Source organism: Corvus brachyrhynchos, unplaced genomic scaffold, assembly GCF_000691975.1.
Source record: "Corvus brachyrhynchos isolate BGI_N302 unplaced genomic scaffold, ASM69197v1 scaffold112, whole genome shotgun sequence".
NCBI lineage: Eukaryota > Metazoa > Chordata > Aves > Passeriformes > Corvidae > Corvus > Corvus brachyrhynchos.
In genome coordinates this window covers 166066-185355 of record NW_008236765.1, presented here as the reverse complement: position 1 = coordinate 185355, position 19290 = coordinate 166066, and the positions used below count along the sequence as shown (strand labels likewise).

Sequence of the window (19290 nt, the reverse complement as noted above, 5' to 3'; positions counted from 1 at the left end):
AAAAAGCTGCTCTGTGGTGGTTTGAAATGAGCAAGATGTTAACTAATTTTACTTTTAATCTTCCCTTTTGCTGCAAAGTGAGCCATTCAGGCATCACATCTTCTGCATTTTCCTTGCCTCTTTCAGAGAAGCATATTGGGGCAGAACTTGCCAGCTGTCTGCCTCCTTCGCCTTCTGCTACCATTATCCTGAGGTACCACCCCACCTTCTGGCCCTCCAGCTTGTGGGGGGGTTGGGAATGGAAGAGGAGGGAGGGAGGACGCGGAACACAGTTACTCTTACAACACACCCATGGTGGGGAAGCCAGAACGAACCAGACAAATACTCCAATAGGACATGGCATAGATGGAGAGCTCTGATTTCTCCAAGCAGAGTTTACACCTGCCTCCATCCATCCCTGCACAGTGAGAGCCCTGCATTGCAGTTTCACTGTCACTGCCTTGCGACTTCATTAACCCTTCCCCATTAAACCCCCCAGTCAGACACAGAGCACGCTGCCCCTGCCCCCACCATGAGAGGGTATTCTGATGCCCACGCTCAGCCAAAGCAGTGACTCAAGTTGGATGATGCATTTCACCGCTTGTGGGCTCTGAGCACATCCAGCAGCCTGGCAATCCCAGCCCAAATGCCTCGTGCTGCCTGCAAGTAGGTGTAGCTGTTTGCAAAATATGCAGCACACAGAGCCTGTGTGTGGCAACAGCTCCACAGCCACAGATGGATTTGAGGGATGTGGAGCATGAGCACATCACAGAAATCTCCCATTTTTTCTATACCACTCTACACACTAAGAAGCATGGGAAAAAACAGGAAACAAAAGAGCATTTCTATTTACCCACATGCTCAAATATTCCCCTCTGGTTTGTTTGTTTTTTTTTTTTTTTTTTTTTTTTTTTTTTTTATTTAATCAAACCCTGCAAATCTAGTGTTTCACCTCAGACTATTTTAACCCTTTTGGAGTTACAAGTAAACTGCATTTGAACCACCACCGGTCATGTCCCAGTGGCATAAATGGGCAGCCTTTTTTGAGCAGTAGAACTGCACTAAATCAGACTTTCTGCCCAATCAGGCGGTTAACCTGCCCAGAAATCCAAAATGCTTCATAAACAAATTCAAAGTTAAGAAACCGGGGTTGTGTGCCTTCCCCTAAGTTCATTCGCTCCTCTGCTTTCTCTTGTCACACACCCAGCGCTCATCCAGAACCAACACAGTAAACAGAGATTACTCCATCAATGACTTATGCAGCCAAAGACAACATGTAGGCTTTTGTCTTCTGCTGCTGCTGGTTTTCATACATCCCCTTCTGCCTCCATTCTCCTTGTCTAATCCAAAGTGCCTCATCCCACCCAAAGCTCCCTGGCTCCTGTGTTTTTCTCAGCTGGACACACTGTATGGTCATCAACAGTCCCACCTGACCCAACAAGCCACTCACACCTCTAAGGACACCACCTCACTAAAGCGCTCAACAGCTTCCAGAACTGAGCAGTAGTTAGACCTGCCACAATTTATCTACTCAATCTCATCTAAATCAGGTTTAAAACTTACAGGGAAAAAAACCCAACACACTAACAAGATCAGACAGTTGTAATGTAGAATTCTCATCAAAATTAACAAGGTCATCACACACTGGGGTAATTCTATTCCTTCTGGAAGAAACTGGGGTTTGAATTTCAAGTTCTGAAGTCTCCCCTGATAAAGAATCAGCCTCTCCCATACATCACCAAGCATCCAGCAAAGACCAGGCATGATTTCTGCTGACCAAAACAAGCTTTCCAGCCAGAATTAGCAACAGTCTCCAATACTTCCTTAGTGACAAGGAATGCTTCAAATAAGACTGATGAATCCAAAGAATTACAGCTAAAAGGAAGCTCAAGAGACCTTTCAGCCCACCCTTCTTCAAAGCAGAATTTTCTGCACTTTTAGCTCCTTCATGACATGAGATGGTTCTACATATCTCAAAAGAACTTCTACAGTTTCCGTATTTTGCAGTAGCTTCTGCTGTCAGCTTTGCAAAGTCTGGGTAGGTACCAATATCAGCAAGGCGAAAAGGCCTGTTTTTCCACCCACTCCAGCCATGGGAAGGAGTCTGAACAGAAACTGAGAAACCAACCTATCAGGATCTGAAATAGTCCACATTCTAGACTGCAGCTGCTAGGCAAGCTGTAACATCAAATACATCCCAACAGTCATTTAAAAAAGCCTTCTAAGAGTCCACTACACGTTATGAAAGCAACTCATACCTCACTGAACCCACATGCTTTGCAAACTAGGTATTTGTTAGTTCCCGAGTAGTGATAGCTGTCATAAGGTATCAGCTGTGCTTAGCTGTTATCAGTGGTGTCACAACAATGCTGAAAACTAGCAATCTTGCCCAAATTACCAGCCTGAAAAAAACCAGGGTAACACAGAACCACCAAGCAGCAGTCAGAGAAGCAGGTCCTGCGTACCAGCGCTAAACTGGATCACCACCCATCACCCCTGACTGATGGGCAGACAGAGCCATCACCCTTTCCCTCTGCACTGCTCTCTGCTTTGAAATCGACTCTTGAAACAATGTGGCACTGCAAAATAAATGAACTATTACTCTAGTGAGCAGAACTCAGAATTCACACATGGCCATGTTTTAAGTACAGGCTTTTTCTTGTCCATTGAGTATATTGTGCCTTTCTTGTGCTTCTGGTATTTTAACTATTTAGTCATCTAGAAAACACACAGGGGCTCCTTTAATATCAGTCTTCCCTAAATATCACCAGAAGGCAACACCACAAAACTACACACAACTCCACAGGAGCATTTTGGTTTTGTTACATGCCTTCCCAGACACTGCCACATCTGCTTGCTTTCATGGATGATAATGCCACTGAAATCCATGAGGTGGCACCTATTTATACCAACGGATAGCTTGAGTAATGACTAAGTACGGGCTTCCAGAGCTGCAGAACAGGCTCTCTTTATGTCCTGTGAATTCCAGGTATGGAGAGGGCACAAATGGCCAACCCCGCTTGCACATTTTTCTTCACATCAGTGTTTCTAAGCAGCCCAAGCATATGACTGCAGACACACAGGACACCGCAGTTCAGGCAGCAATGTGCCAGCAATAGAACCCATCTCAGGTGTCTGACATGCACAGACAGGTGACCTTTCCCCACACCTGGCCCAAGAGCTCCCCTTTCTCTCCAGCTGCACACAAACAGCTGCTGAGTTACCTCAGCTTCTAGACAAGACTGAGACACTCGCTCCCCTACCAGGCAAGCAGTCATAACCTCTGCAGCCATCCTGCACTTGCAATAGCAGCAATATTAGTAAAAATAGCAACATAGAAAAGAGAGGGTGCTAGGTCAGTGAGAACACAACAGAATAGTCATCCCTCTTGCTTGAGCCTTTTTTCTACTCTTCCATGCAGGTTCTGCCCTTGGCATTTTTTATTTTTCAAACAGCTTATTTTTTTCTCCAGCCTTTTGAGAACAGAAATGCTTTGAACGCTTCACTTCCAAGGCCCTTTATTCTTAACTGCTATTAAGCAAAGCAACCCAGGAGACATTTCTTGCACACAGCGAGTTCTGCAAACGAGAACTGAAGGGTTAGAACTGGCCTGGCTGTGAGGAAAACACCGCTGATGCTAAGGGGGACTGACAACCTCTGGTGTTCCTCTCTTGTTAATCTGATGACAAACTCTTAGAGCAGACAACACAAAGTCTTTCTTATGCTGTTAAAATTGGGCTCCCACCAATGAGAAAAATTAAGGACTCTTCATTCCCACTGCAGCAAAAACCATCAATTTTAAGTGCCTGCACAGGGTTTAGGAGTTTTGCATCTGGATTCTACCATTTAAAAACCTGCCTTGTATTTTTCACAGAAAAGACACCATCTATTTAGACATTAACACAACCTTTGCCATTCCCTTATTTCAGCATGACATACTGTCCCCACCTGAATTCGGTCCCGGTCTTATTATAACTCCAATTTTGTTTCTGAAATAACACGTTCATTCCTAACTGCACCAGCACTCACCAGAAGCTTTTGTACAAGTCAACACATCTCACAGACCTCGGACACCTCATTTGCACACGGAAACACAGAACTGGAAGGCAATCCCTGAAAAGGCATCTAAAATGACAGAAGGATTTTCACTTATGCTTATGAACAGATTTTCAGAAGCGACTACCTATTCCAGGTGTTTCAGTTTCTCCATTTTTCTCTCTAGATAAATATTTAAGGAGCTGGATTTCAAGGCACTCCACTTTAAATCAGTTCTCCCTAGGATGGAATTGCAGCACTTGGTATTTCCGGAAAATCTTGACTAACAAAGAGACTCAATTTCTTGTGAATTAATGATGCTCTGGAGAAAAATAGGTAATCATCCAGATTTGAAGCAGGTTTAATCTGCCTGGTTCACATAGCAGAAACATCTAGTGCAAGCTGCATAAGTAACTCTAACACTTGATATTGCAAGGGAACAAGTTTAGCTGTGGAAAAGGCCACCCTCAAACTCACCACACAGAAAAAAAACACAGGGAAGCCCCTGTGCCATACCACAGCCCATGTCTTGCTACTGTCCATAGAAACTCCATTCACCTTATACCCGAAGCACTGCTGAACAGAAAGTTACAATGATAGAATAGCACAAACCAGACTTTTCCAAATGCTGCCATCTCGTTACTTCCTTATTGTCTCCAGCACACTGTCTTGCAGGCTCCCCTTTAATGCCTCTGCAGGAGTTATTAAATAAATGACTGTGTGCAGTGGCAGTGGCCCATGACACGCAGCTATTCCGCACTCCCGATGCAAATGCAGCGGGATGGATGAAGCTGTCATGCTGCATCCTCGGAAGGGTATTTGTTAGCCTCATTTTGCTGCTGTCATGGGCTGTAGATGTTACTCTGGCCTACCCTCATGCCCACAAGAGTTCGGAAGGCACGGCAGGAAAAACTCAGTGGGGAGAGCAGCACAGAAAGTGCTCAGCTTCTCTATACAGCCTTCAGAAGAAACCAAAGACATTTTATTAAAATGTAGAGCAAATGCAGGTTTAGAAACATAAAAGTATATTCAAAAAGGTGTCTCATGCTAGGTTTTGAGGCTGAATTTCCAAGTGCTTTTGCAGTTCCATGATAGAGCTCTCAACATCAGCTGCTCCAGTGCATCTCCAATCCATACTGGTTGTGGACAAAATTAGCATATGAAGGATACAGGGAATGAATAACTACCCCCTAAATGACACCAAGAATGGAAGAGAAGTGCAGCTCAAGAGAAGCTAAGCTGGCTAAGCACCTCCATGCTAGCACCACAGAGCACAGGGACCCATCTGCTATCCACCTTCAGTCAGCTGCTGGACTCTCCATCAGTTCATCCCAGCCATGATTTCTGAGGCAGGTACTTGCATACTCTTTTAAATGGCTGCGATGCAACCAAAGTTACTTAAGGACAGCCACTAGAAGCTGGCAGCTTTTGACCGGGTAACACAGATAGGACTCAAGTGTCTCTCAGAGAAGCCAGGATTACTCACTGTATTTCTCCTTGTATTCAATCCTCACAAAATACCTACTTTTACACATCCCACTTCCCCCAGTCTGACCCAGTCAGCAGCACCCTAATGATCCACGCGCAGACACACACAACCACACCACCATATACACACACACACACGCATCTACAAATTAAAAAAGCCAAAATAACTTTGGCACAACACAAAGAGGTGGTTGTCAACAAAAACAGATGGTCAAAGAATTGGGCAAACACTCAGAGTTCCAGAAATGAAGCTTTTGCTTTCATTCTAAATGCCACACTTCCTTACCCAGCTCCAGACAAGAGGATACATGGAGCCAGTCACAAGCTCGCTTCCTGCCAGGCTTCTCTGTTTTCATGACAAAATTAAGAGTCCACAGATGGAATAACTCAAAGCTAATTTTTACACAGGTTGGTTTTCCCTCTCTCCCTCCTCCCCATGATTCCAAACAACAAGAATAACATATTGTACGAAATTAAAGAAACAACTACAAGGGAGGGGGGAGTAAAGTTGCAGTGAGGTCATTTTGTTGCTATGACTTCAGTATGAAGGGAGTTCTATTTAAATTGAGAAATTATTTGTTTCGCACTGTGCCTCAGGAAGTCTGCTTCAGCTAAAAGCCTGAAAGTATCACACCCCACCATTTCAAGTTCTTGTACTTATTTGCTCCCAGAAATTCAAGGCAGCTATCTAACTCTTGCTCTGGCCTGTGACCCTACTACCACCAACTTAGAACAGTCCAAACTTTCTCCCAGCCCTCTTAACTCTCACTGTTTCCTCCTCTCTCCCAACTCCAGTGGAAGTTGGATTCCCACTCCCACTGAAGTCAACAGAGCCCAGTGGAAAGCAGACAAGGCAAATCCTAGAAGTTGCCTAGAGGATGCCTTGCTCACAGCACAGTATATCCCAGGTACTTGCTGGACACCCTTCTGAAACTGTGGATACAGGGAACCAAGTTCAAAGGAGGAAAACAAAGACAGTATTAAGAAGGAGGAATACCGAGCAAAAAATGTGTTCATCCTTACCTCTTAAATAGGTAAAGTTCAGAGAGATCCCAGGAGCATATTGAATTATTTTTCATTTCTTTCAAATGGGCATTCCCAAGCACTCGGCCAGCACCATGGGTGCTCAAATCTGTGGGCTGCATTAAGGCTGACCACTTCCAAGAGCTGCCACTTGCCAACCAGCACTGTCCTATCAGGCTTCGCGTAACAGCAGAACAAAAAAAACTGTGCTGAAGTGCATCTAAAAATGTAGGTTAAACATGGCTTTGGTGGGACATAGAAAAATGACACATTTTTAACCTGAACACCCAAAGCTTTGAGCAGAAAGAGAATGTCACTGGCCAGTTCAACATTAACTGTTTCCTGGGGGTCAATTTGGTATAAATCCAACATCATTTACAGAAGCTCTGCCCAAATGTTTACGTTTCAAACAGTAAATTTTTTCAGACTGAAATACGACAGCCCAGTGCTGACACTGGACACAGCCCACATAAAGGGCCAGAAGCTGCCATGAATTTTAGTACGAATTACTTGCAACTGATTGATACCAACATTTAAAGCAGCTGAAGAACAACAGTCTATCAGGAGACTTGGCCACCTTCTCTCCAGGCTTCTGTCAGCACTGAGTGCACCGTGTGGACGCAGCAATACGTTTCCATTTACCTCTTCCAAGGAACTACTACTCTGCTCCAGCTGGAAACCACCATGCTGTCACACATGGCTCTGGGCAGTTCACAAGCCCAAGCAGAAGCACTAAGACAGCAACAATTTCCCCTCAGGTGTGAGGAGACTGACTTTGTGAAGACCTTCCTGGCTCTTAAACATTGGATTCAGTCCCTTTTTCCCTGTGTTAGAGAGAATTTGCACATACCCCCTCCTCCCCAGCACACAGCCATTAGAAAGAGCCAGTTTGCCTACACACATCCATTATCTGGATTTTCCCTCCATGAAGTTCCCATTATGGACTGAGCTGAGCGCTCATTAGCCACAGCCAACGCTACAAACGGCCGAGGTCAGCTGACTGAGCGACTGACCTTTCTGAATATCATGCCTCCAAAATAAACTGCACCATCCACACCGTTTGATGTCCTGGTTAATTGGAACCTCTTTTTCCTGCATTTTGTCAAACACAGTAAATGTCATGGCAAATTTTAAGTGACAAGAACTTGGAAGACACATTTAATTTCCCAGTGGCATGCAAAAAACTAATCCAGTTTGCATTACGCTTGTTAGAGCTCATCTCAAAGGTCCAATGCATAACAAGAGTTTGAGGAACGTTCATGTACAGATTAGCTCCTGCCCTCTGACCTCAGCGGGAGCTTAATTTACAATGATGCAAACTCAGCTCCACAGAGCTCCAAAGACAATTGTGGGGAGCTGAAAACTCCTGACCAATACATGGACTCTGCTCCAGCACGGCTGCTTTACCTCGCCACAGAGCACACGGGAAATCTAAGGATGGGCCAGGTCAGACCCTTCAGGTCACGCTGTATCTCCCTGTGAGGTGCACAGAGGCCGACATGTGCTCCAGCTTGGGCATATTCAGATGCAGCTCAAGAGTTCTGACCCTCACCTTTTCTTCCCGATCTAAGTAACTTCCAGGTATATAAGGGTTGAATACTTTCCTACAGAAAAGTAACTCCAGATGTTGACATGGATTAGAACTCCTATGCTGAATCTTGCATTTTGTGCCTCTAGGAAATACCGGAGTTTCTGAAATACCTTTCTTTATTAAACATGTCTTGTACTAAACCTTCTGTCTTCTATCCTGGATAGAGAAGTCACCTCCTTCCAAACCCACTATACTTGTCACAGTCCAGCGAAGTGAAATAGCAGCTAAAAAATATCCATAGGAAAACAATCTCAGCCCAGAAGATGATATTTAGGCAACTGCTTTTTTTCTATTTCATTAGGTATTTTCCCCACTTTGTAACTTCTACACAGCCTTGGTCAGTTCCCTCCTGAAGCTCCCCATAATTTACTACACCTTCACTTTCAGTATATATAGCTACTTACATAAGCATACACTCAAATGCCAGAGGCAAGTTTTAGGATTAGCTGACTGCTCTTAATATGTTAAATCCCAGTGTACCTTTGTAACACAGAGGAAAGGGGGAAAAAAAAAAAAAAAAAAAAATCCCAAACGTCCCTAGGAACATTTTACATATTTTAGGCAAGCATTACCACAAGCACCTTCCACAGTTTCAGATAACAGAAAATATGACTCCACATCCATGAAAAATTATCTCCTTACTGGATTTAATGATTTAATGCCTGTTATTTAAGACACTGTTTTCCTTCCTGCTGGCTGCATGATACAAAACCATCACATCATACCCTTTTGCTGGTTTGACAGCACCACAGGGGCAGGGCGCACACAAGGTTTCACAAAGGACAGGCCACGTCCTATTCTAGGTACAAAAGTCTCACTTAGACATGAGAGAAATTACGACAACTAACAATGGCAGCTCATCCAGACCAACCCAAGACTGCCCATGGCTTCCTTACCTTCCCACAGCCGTGATTAGTGCAGCCTGCTCCTCAGAGATTGGCAGGGTCTGAACAAGTGTTTGGGTAACAAAGAACAAAGAAAGCTGCAGCCATTACACTCACAAAATCCACCAAGAGCACTTTACATGCATGACAGAGCAGGACTCTATGGACAGACCTGGCCACACTTAGTCCCCTGAAGCTCATGGGGCTACAGATCACTTATTCTAGGGAAAAGGCAGCTCATATCAGAAAGGTGAGCAGTGAAAGACCACTGCAAAGCTGGGGACAAAGCCATAACTACAATGTAAGAACAAAGTCTTGAATCAAGCTTTTCAGAGTCGTTTAGGGAATCAGAACATGACACATTTCATTCATGACTAGCTCTATTTATGAACTTTTGCATACTCCCAGAGTCATCCACTAACCCCACTATCCTCCTCTGCCTTGCAGAGACTACCTTGATTTACCACTGCCATGGGTCCAGGATCCTTGGAAGTCAGGGGAAAAGTCATCTGCCCCCCTTCTCTAATGCCCAAAGACCAGAGAGCTTCCTCTGCTTGCTTTCAACAACCAGTGAGCCAGGAGAATTTAGCTAAGTCAGTAAGAAGTCATGGATGTACTTTTAAGAACTCTAAGCTGCCTTGGTTTTACACCATTTCTGCAGCTTCTTTCAGAAGAACATGTGCTGTAGCTCACACCAAAAAACCATCCAGCCCAGCACACTCTGACAGAGGCCAGCAGCACACACCTTGTCAAGGGTCACAAAATAAAGCAGGCCCACAGGGACACTCATTGAGGACACACCCCCAGTCCCTAAAAATGTGCAGCCCTGGGACTAGCTGAGCTCAGGATGGCTTTTCTGTGTTTAATAATTCTCAATGGGTTTCTGTTCCAGGCACTCGGCCAGACTTCACCCCTGCCTGACAAGCCATCACTCAGCCAAGTCAGACCTGTCTGCAAACCTGCACTTGGCTCCCCAGAGCCCTCCCAGCTGCCTCACTGCCCATCCACACCTTCCTCTCCAGCACACAAAATCATCTGCACAGATCAGCACAGACAGCTCATCCGAGGATCCTCTGCCACCAAAACAAAGGTCCCTGTCCCCTCCACATGTAGGAGACAGACAGCAGACGTATGACAGAGAATCCTTCAGTCTTAAGCACAGTTCTGTCACACATTTGGAACCTGCCATGGCGTGGGAAGATTCTGACACAACACGAGTAAGGCAATACCCAGCGCTGTTCCCAACTGTGCTGTCTCACAGTCATCTCAGCTCCTCGCCCAAACTTTTCTGACAAACCTCGTCATTCCTACCCTCACAACTTCCTCCATCTCTCTTCACAGAGCAGTACCGTATCTGAAGAGCTCAACTCCCAAAGGAGCTCTCCAGATTTCAGCATCTTCATTGCTTTGCAAGAAGCTAAAAAGCAAACAGCAAAAGAAATGGGGAGGAGGAGGGCATGTCCAAATCCTCACTGCAAGGTCAGCCACTAATACACCATCAAACTGGTAACAAAGAAACTCACAGTTAACGTGTCCCTTGGGTGACATCATGTACATTCCCTTACATCCCCTCTCCTTCCCCCATCTGTCCCTTTGTCTCTGCACTGACTCCCGACAGGCCAAACCTACTGAGACACATCTGACAAGGCCTGCCCAACGGGGAATGCTGCATGGGAATTTGGTAAACATCCAATGGACACCCTACTGACCCTTCCCCTTTCTCCTTCCCTCCACCTCCACTTGGAAATGGATCTTTATCCTGCTCAGTAAGTGACCTGCACTGGTTGCGTGCATTCTCTGAGCAGCTTAATTACTAATTCTAGGCACTTGGTAGCTGGTCTGTTTCCTTTCCCATAGCAAACGAGGACCCTGCCACGTGACCAGAGACACTGCTTCCAGTGCTAGAACCTGCTTAGCTGGCAGGTAGCCTTCCTGCCCAGGCACCAGGACCAACGCTTCCCAACCACCAGCAGCTGCTCACTCCAACTCTTTCAAGCACTCTTTGCAACACAATTATCCAAAAGCAGCAGAAGGCAACTGAACAGCTTGAAACCTCTGCTCAGACACTTGGCTTGGATGGAGACTGGCTTTCAGCACCAGCAGCTGAATACATGATCTTGAGCCTCCTGTCCTTCCACACCTTCACCACCCAGCACATGCAGTGCACACCTACCTACAAGCCAGGGCCCTCCAAAGCAAGCCTGGCAGCTCCACATTTTGCATGGCATTAAGACCACCGCCTCTGGCCCACAACAGAGGCACCCTGCTCAGGTGTGATTTACTCAAGTCACTGACCACAGAGGAAGAAAGAATGCCCATATCCTGAAAGAGCAAGGGGTCTACTTCAACTCCTCCATCACACTTCTTCTCTCGGACACCAATAATTAATACTATAAGTTCTACTGATATAATTTAAAACAAGTCCCTTGGAACAATTTCACTTGTTCACTCATTCTTAGGGGGCAACTTATAGGATCACAAACACATGTACTACACAAAAAATTTTAATAAAATACAGTCTGTAAAATATACAAAATGGACTAGGCTACACTGCTCCAGGAGCGTAAGAGCCTCAAGCACTACAGACGCATTAGCTAGAGTCCTTAGCTCTGTCCCCCCCCCAGCCCTTACACCTTTTTCCCTGGCATTTACCTGCTTCCTCCATTCAGACACTGCAGGCTCTGCTGCCCAGCTTGCCATGCACTCTCATTTCCTCCAACATGTGAGCGGCCTGGGCTCTAACCGCTGAACATGCATGCGGATCAATTCACCCTATGCAGACTCCCACTTTCACCTACACATTCCCAACAACATCTTCAGCCACAGCACATTCCAGCAGTTTGCTGCTACAGCAAGAAACTCTGTAGTCTCTGAGAAGCAGCCTAACAGAACACAATCCCATTCATCTCCAGCCATCATGTTTGCTCAGACATCATTTAAGTCTCCTTGCTTCACTCTGCCTCAGGCCCAGATCACATCAAGCAGACCAACCCCAACCAGAAGCACGAGCCCTCTAAAGCCTCAATTAGCCAAGCAGAGGCTTCTGTACGACTGAGGAAGCCTCTCTAATGAGAGCTTTCCTTCCAGCTCTTTGATTAAGCATAGTGGCCAGAACAGCAAAAGTGACAGAAAGGTTCACTGGGGGCCTTACATTTAGCCTGCGTAGGCAGCCAAGCCAACAGCAGCTGACGGAGTATATGAGCACACACTCCATGACTGAGTGAGAGCCCTGGGAACAGGCAGGCAGAGCTCTGCACCACAGCGCGGCCCATTTCTTACAGCAGTTAGCCCAAAAACGCTGCATGCACAGTCCATTGAGCTTTGAGCTCTGTGTGTCACGGATGGTTTATCTGAAAAATGGGAGCAGGACAGAACTGCAGAGCTTTCTTCACTAGCAGGAGCAAAGATGGGAAGGGGAAAGATGTATGCAGAGTAAGGAAAACATCATACCAAAAGTAAAAACGACAAATGAAATACAACTTAGTGAAAGCTTAGCTCTTTACCATAGGACTTTCAGGAGTCAGTATCAAGGGCAGCAGGGGCAAATACATACTGCGCAGGTTCTGAGACCAGAGAGTGGGAGGTTCCTTCATACCAAGACAAATCACAACAGCTCTTCTGGAAGAGAGAAGAGGTGGATGCCCAGGACTCTGTATAGCTCTTGGAATTCTCTTCAAACACCCTAGTGCCATAGCAAGTGCAGCACTGGACAGCGCTTTTGAGTTGAGGCAGTCAGTGGGATACACTGGATACCCAGTTGTCTCTTCTTAAAACAGCCACAAAAAGGCCCCCTGCCTTTATTTCACATTTCTCCACAGACATCAATGAGTTCTCCCACACTTGAGGTGTACAGAGCAGCCCCAATAAGCACTGCCACTTGGAACATGTGCCTCCTTAGTGAATCCAAACTTCAGTACCTCATCCAGCAGAGGCATGAACAACTTAGTTACTCAAGGGAAACACCATTAACAGCTTCCTTTTTCACCAAGCTTCTGGAAGCCAGAGTCCACTGAAATCCATGTAAAGCACAAGGTTTATCTGTAATGTCCTGCAGACAAGCACTGCTACACTTCCCTCTGGAAGCTGTGACTATGTGCAGCAGCCAGAACCAGATGTAGTCAGGCAAATTGCAAAGAGCTAAATGTTCACTGCCAACAGCCACTCCTGTTTCCTTTCAACCATCGATAGCCAGAGGGTTAGCATGTACATCCTGCACCTTTAGAAATGGTCTTAAATCTAACATTTTTGCTGCCTTTGTCCTGTCAGATAGGATAATTTTTTAAGTCATCGACTGCTGTATATTACATATAATTGAAAAAATTATTTCAGATAGCTATTACAATGCTCCAGTGACATTTCTTTCACTTGACCAGCACTATTTGTAACAGCATCCATCCTCCTCAGGATCTGGTGCTGTAGATGTTGTCCTACCCAAACAAATTTCCACAGCGATAGGCAATTGGTCCTGCCTTGATTTTCCCCATCAAACATCACTTAAGGAAGTAAAACTTTCCTCCTTGCTAGGCTCTTCAGTCTTCCCTACAGTTAAGTATGTTACGTATGTTAAAAGATACATCAGCTCTTTCTTCCCAGAGAGAACAGCCACCCCATGCTTTCCTGAAATTACCATACAGATTGCTTATAGAGGGGCTAATATGATTTTCCTTATTTAGAAGCCAACAGCTGTTTAATATCACATGTTCTGTTTAGCCTGGGTTGTGTCAAGCTTGAGGTGCCAAAAGCAGACAGGCTGGCCACAGAAACAAAAGCACGGAGTTCATCCCCAGACCACTGTTTGCAATAGGCAGGCCAGAGCAAGTTAAGACATTAACAACCAAGAATACTTTAACTTCTGGCTAGGAGCTCCTACGGGAACCAAGGCAACAGAGAAGGGTTGCAATCCACAAGGCTTGCCCTCACTGGGAACACTGGCTAGCATGTCTTCGGGAGAACTCAGGCAAGGCCAGCTGGCCGGAAAACAACCCAGCAAGGGTCACAACTTTGCAAAACCATCAAGGAGCCCCTGCAGCTTGTCCCAGGGGTCGCTGGAATCCAGTGCACTGGCACCTCCTTACTTGTCTAAAACGAAGCTGGAGAACAGACTTAGGGTCAAACATCAGTCCTTAAACCTACACCAAGCTAACAAGGTTAAACAGAGTGTCCTGAATCATCACACAGGAAATCAAACTCCCCTTTTCCCCAGCCTCAAAATTTGTGACCAGAGACACAAAGTTATTAGCCAAGTGATACCAGAGGTGTTTAACCCAACTCCACTCCCTTGGGAGAGGACTCCCCAGCATGCGGCTAACAGATCAGCACAAATTTAAAACAAAACAAAAACCAAACTCTGTAGGTTTGAACAGCCAAGAAAAGCACCTAGAACTTGAAAATAAAGAAGGAAGTGTTTAGGGAACATTTACACGCCATTTCTCTCATGTGCTAGCTAGCTAACATGCCATCTCCCAAACAGGAATGTCTTCCCTTGCCTTTCATTTCTCAAGTCTCTGTGCCCAGATACCAGAGACATCAGTCAGAAAAACGCCCCCTTGTACCACCACGACCTACCTTGGCCCGAGGCACTTCAGAACCCAGTTAAGTGCCTGCTCAGACTAAAACCAGTCCCAGAATTCTTTCTTTCACCACTGCACACACTCTGCAACCCTGCAGGCACAATTCCTAGCAAGCTACAAGGTAAAGGCTCCTCTTGTCTCCCTAGCTCTTAAAGTCCAATAAAAATTATTTACAGCCTCTCCGGGCTATCTGGTTTAATCCTTTCCAGCTCAAGTATGACACTTGCTGGGACACCATTAGGTTTCTTACGGTGCTCTGACTAGCAATCACATCTGTACCTGACTGTCAGGGGACACTCTTGGCTGAGCCAGCCACCCTGGTCTATGCTGAGAGCTCTGAAATTTCTCAATTGAAACATTTGAAAGTTAATGAACCCTTCTAACACAAAGCTCCCACAGCTCGAGAGTTCTTTTATGAGCCCAGCACACGGTGGATGCAAAGGAAAACCTCACTTCAGGCAGACCTCTCATTTCAGAACACACCCAGGCAGAAGGCCAGACTCTCAGGCACAGCAAACAGCAGTCAGGAGCAGAAGGCACCACCCACAGGATAGCTGGGTGGCTCTGCCACGGTGTACTCCAGGCCACAGCCTGCTCAAAATAGGGCTGGCTATAATCACAGGCCCTCACTGGATGAACACGTGGCTGCTGTACACAGCAAAGCACTCTCAACTCACTGAAAACAGTCAAGTCATCAACTCCCAGACGCTGCCCAAAGTGAAACCAATATAAAAAACTCTTAAGAGTCAACTACATAGAAATGCTGTTGTGAGGGGAAAAAAAGACAATCTTTTCAAAGCAATAATTTACTTACGTGCATCTTCATTTGAGCTTCGGTTTCAGGAACACCTTCCTGTTCTGTGGAACTTCAAGCAGTGGGACCTAGAATCAGAGCCCACCCCCTGCACTCCACACAGTTCCACCTCAAGTGCCACGTGACCATTTTTAAGCCCCAAAATCCATCAGTACCCCAGCACACAGAGTCAGACACAGAGAACTGCTGCCGTTTTTACAGGCATTGAACAGGTTCCTCCGTGGAAGGCAAGAACGGGAGGCAGGACCAAGGAAACCCAGTGCCTCTGCTCCAGAAGCACAATCTTCTTCCAGCTTCCACTCATGCTAGCTCACATTCCTCTCTCCAAGTGCTGCACACCTGGCCCCAGTGACACCACCAGGCTCGGGGATACCACTGCATTTAACTGGGAGCATTTGAATGGGGTCCGACTGGTACAATCACACCCAAGTGCAGGGCAGACTAGGCTATCATTGCCATAGCAGAGAAAGGGTCTGGCTTTTGTCTTTCAGGTTTTGGGTCTCATTTTTTCCCCCCTTGTTTTTTAATTGCTAAGCCTACAATTGGGGTTGAGCATGGGGAAGGGGGAAGGGAACAGAATCTGGTGAACAGCTGGGGCCTATCACTTTTCATTGCAGGTCTTGGAGAGATGTGGTTGACAGAGTGATGCACAGAGGCTGTCCCAGTTAATGACTTCACCATTCTCCATCATTATCCCCATCATTAGGAAATTAGGAGGACAGAAGGTATTTACTGTAAACCTGCCACCTCCCAAGGAGAGATAAATAGAAACTGATAAATGGGATCTTCTGGTGCTGTTCGTCTATTAACCTTCTGCTTCCCAGTTTAGGCATATGCATGCTATCCTGCCATTAATATCCAGTAATTGGCATAGCAGTGGGCAACACGCTCCTACCTTGAGCGTCAAACATCTCCTGTGCTGCGTGCAAGCGCACGGCCACGCACACCACAGCTCTGCGGCTGGGGCCGGGGAGGGGCTCCCGTGCACTGCTCACACCTCAGCCCTGAGGCTGAGCGAGCAGCCAGACCTGCTGGGTCTGAGCATCAGGCATGGATTTGATGGCAGGAGACTTGGGAGGAGGAGAGGGCACCGTGTGTGCGCATGACCTGCCCTGCATGGAGCCAACAAACCAGCGCATAGGGACAGTGGCCCCACCAGCTGAGCTGCTGTGTCTTCTGTCAGCCTACCTGTAAGTACAGCTTACAGATGCCTCCAGGGATGAGAGTCCCGCTCACTGCAATCTCTCAGCATCCAGCAAAGAAGCATTTTCCTCACCATCTCAAAGCCATGTGTTCTGCAAACTGCTTAAAAAAAAAAAAGCAAGCTTCTGTGGGTTTGGAATTTATGAACTTACCTTGCTGGTCAAAAGCCAACCAAGGTTTCAGCAAACTGAACTGACACTTCTGCAGCTCCCTCCCCACACGAAGGGCTCTTTGAATGTTCTGACTTCCTTCACCCCCACAGACTGAACCTCTGCAAAGGAACAAGTTCTCAGAGGGACAAACTGAGCCATTTCTTTCCTCAGCAACCCAGCCCTGCAAGGCTGAAGCAAATCCATACTCAGAGACCAGGATTCTACCCCAAATGGAAAGCAGGCCCACTTGCAGGTCAGTCAAACAGCTACAACTCTCTTAATTGTTTCTTCCACATAGATGATTACACCTCTGCTTCGGAAAAACCCTAACCCACTGCTACTTTCCTCTACTACTTGACATCATGAACTGCTTTATTTACCCTACCTCTAGCATTTTCCTTTCAACCAGCATTCTAGTTCCCAATTCACATGGTGTACAGGTGACTACAGCTCAGAGACACCAGCCAAGATTACAGCTGCATTTCTGATGAGGAACAATCAGAACAACTTAACACAAGTCTTAAGACTCCCACATTATTATTATGGCAATACTGATCAACATGTAACCTTCTCCAGAAGTTCAGGGCAAACAGATGGCCTGTTCTTGCATGTACTAACCTGGCAAGCAGCTCGCCTGCTCTGTGTTGGATGGATGGCTCCAATACCCTGGAAGGCGAGTACTGCAGGCAGGAGTTACGCTTGCTCCTTCCACATGCACTCTCTTGCACACATCAACCCAGTGCAGGAGACCAAAGCCAACGTGACTGTGATGGCAAGTTCTAATGGGAACACCAGTGTTAATTCCCATCTGTCTAAGCAACTGGCAGTGTCCATCAATTACACCAAGAGCCAACTAACAGTTGCAGCTGCAAAATAATAAAACCAGAATTAACATTTCAAGTTCCTGTCATTCACCTGAATTTTTTACAGTTGTAATTAGCAAGCTGCAGAAGCTGTCAACAATCAACATCAGCCAATCTGTCTGCACCAGGAACCCGACTGCCTGCCAGAAATTGTCTTCGACAGGTTTTTTTCTCCCCTTGCTTCCCTCCATTAAAATTTTCCCTTCAACCCCCCCAACACTCTCATCTCTTTTACCACCAGTCACTAGAATTGAACATGTCAAAACAGTGAGAGACAGAATGACTGACACTTAACTGATAAAGTCATAATTATTTCCTTGCTCCAAAGCTCAGTATCAAAACATGCTGCTGTCTCTCTCTCTCTCCAGGCCTCTGTTTCCCTGCCAGTAAAGAAGTAGTGCTGCAGCCCCTGCAGTGACTCTTACCTGAACCCAAACACTCCTTACTTAGAGAGACTAAGATGGTAAAAGAGCCTTTCCAGCTGAAGGCCTGCTCTTTGATGAGCAGGTGCAACTGTTTCCCAATCTTTAGCAGAAGAGCTTGTTACACACTTGACAACATCGGCCGGCTCTCTTTTCTCAGAATCACCCAAGTACCCAGCGCTCCCAGGCAATGAATTTCTTTTTTCTGTTGTGCCACACCACACAAACAAGAAACAAACCAAAAACTAACAAAAAAAATCAAAATGAAACCAACAAACTGCAAGCATTTGCTCCTTTCAGTGTCAGCCAGAAACCAATTCTTTTTAAAAACCTGAGAGCATGCAAAGCATCATCCTTGGAGACTACTAGCACCTTGAACCAGATGCGGTACTTTCAGGGTAAAGTGAGGTTCTGTTGTTTGTTGGGGGTTTTTCGCAAGTTTTGTTTTTTTCTCTTGCTGGGTTTTGGTTTGTTTGGTTGATTGGGGTTTTAAGTAAACTCTCACATTTTTTAAAGCTATTGATCCTCCTTGAAACCAAGTTGTGGCACAGGTAAGATACATGCCGTTATCAATTAAGAGCTGGCTCTTAACCTCTGCATTCGTAGCAGGTTGGAATAGATTACACATACTGCAACAAGCAGGGACAGCTGTAAAGGCCTGGGGTAGATGGCTCTCACAGGTGCAACCCTTCATGTAATTGCCATCACCTGAACTCAGCGCAGCTGGGGGCGCTCTCGCTCCCTGCAGCACTGCTGTGCTCACCGCCGGCATCGCCACCAAAGGCACCCACCCACCTGGGGCACAGCCGCGGGTAATGTTTAAAACAAAATACTGCTTGGAAGAGAAGCGCTAACAGTGCACTCAACACGCACTCTGCTACCCACCCTCTACTTAATGCATTAATCCATCTGCCAGCTGAGTAACCACAGTGAAAGGATAAAGCTACATCAAAAAACAATGAACAAAAAAACCCCAAGAGCCTCAACAATTCGTATATCCACCAACAAAAAACGCATGAACTACTCCTTTTCTTCACAAAGCACTGCACAATAGGTTTCATATACAACTCAAGAAGGCAGTTGCAAACCTGGTAGACTTAATGTAGGATTAATGTGCTACTACACGTACTTGCTGAGTTACTATCACTAAGTTCCCGTTGTCCTAACAAACAATAACACTGGAATGGAATAGGACACAGGGCGGAAAACCCTTCCCCAGCACTCTTACAGACATAATATTGATAAACTGAACAAATAATGAGAGAA

At 45.9% G+C, this 19290-nt stretch overlaps 1 long non-coding RNA gene across 3 annotated transcripts in view; it reads right to left on the bottom strand.

Annotated features, from left to right (window-relative positions):
- Positions 1–19290, bottom strand: part of LOC108444948 — a 171501-nt gene that overhangs the window by 101310 nt on the left and 50901 nt on the right. For all 3 annotated transcript variants that reach the window (XR_001859667.1, XR_001859665.1, XR_001859666.1), the window contains 2 exons: positions 17358–17605; positions 16573–16686 (listed from right to left, as the gene is read on the bottom strand). This is a non-coding gene — a long non-coding RNA (uncharacterized LOC108444948). The remainder of the gene's footprint in view (positions 1–16572; positions 16687–17357; positions 17606–19290) is intronic.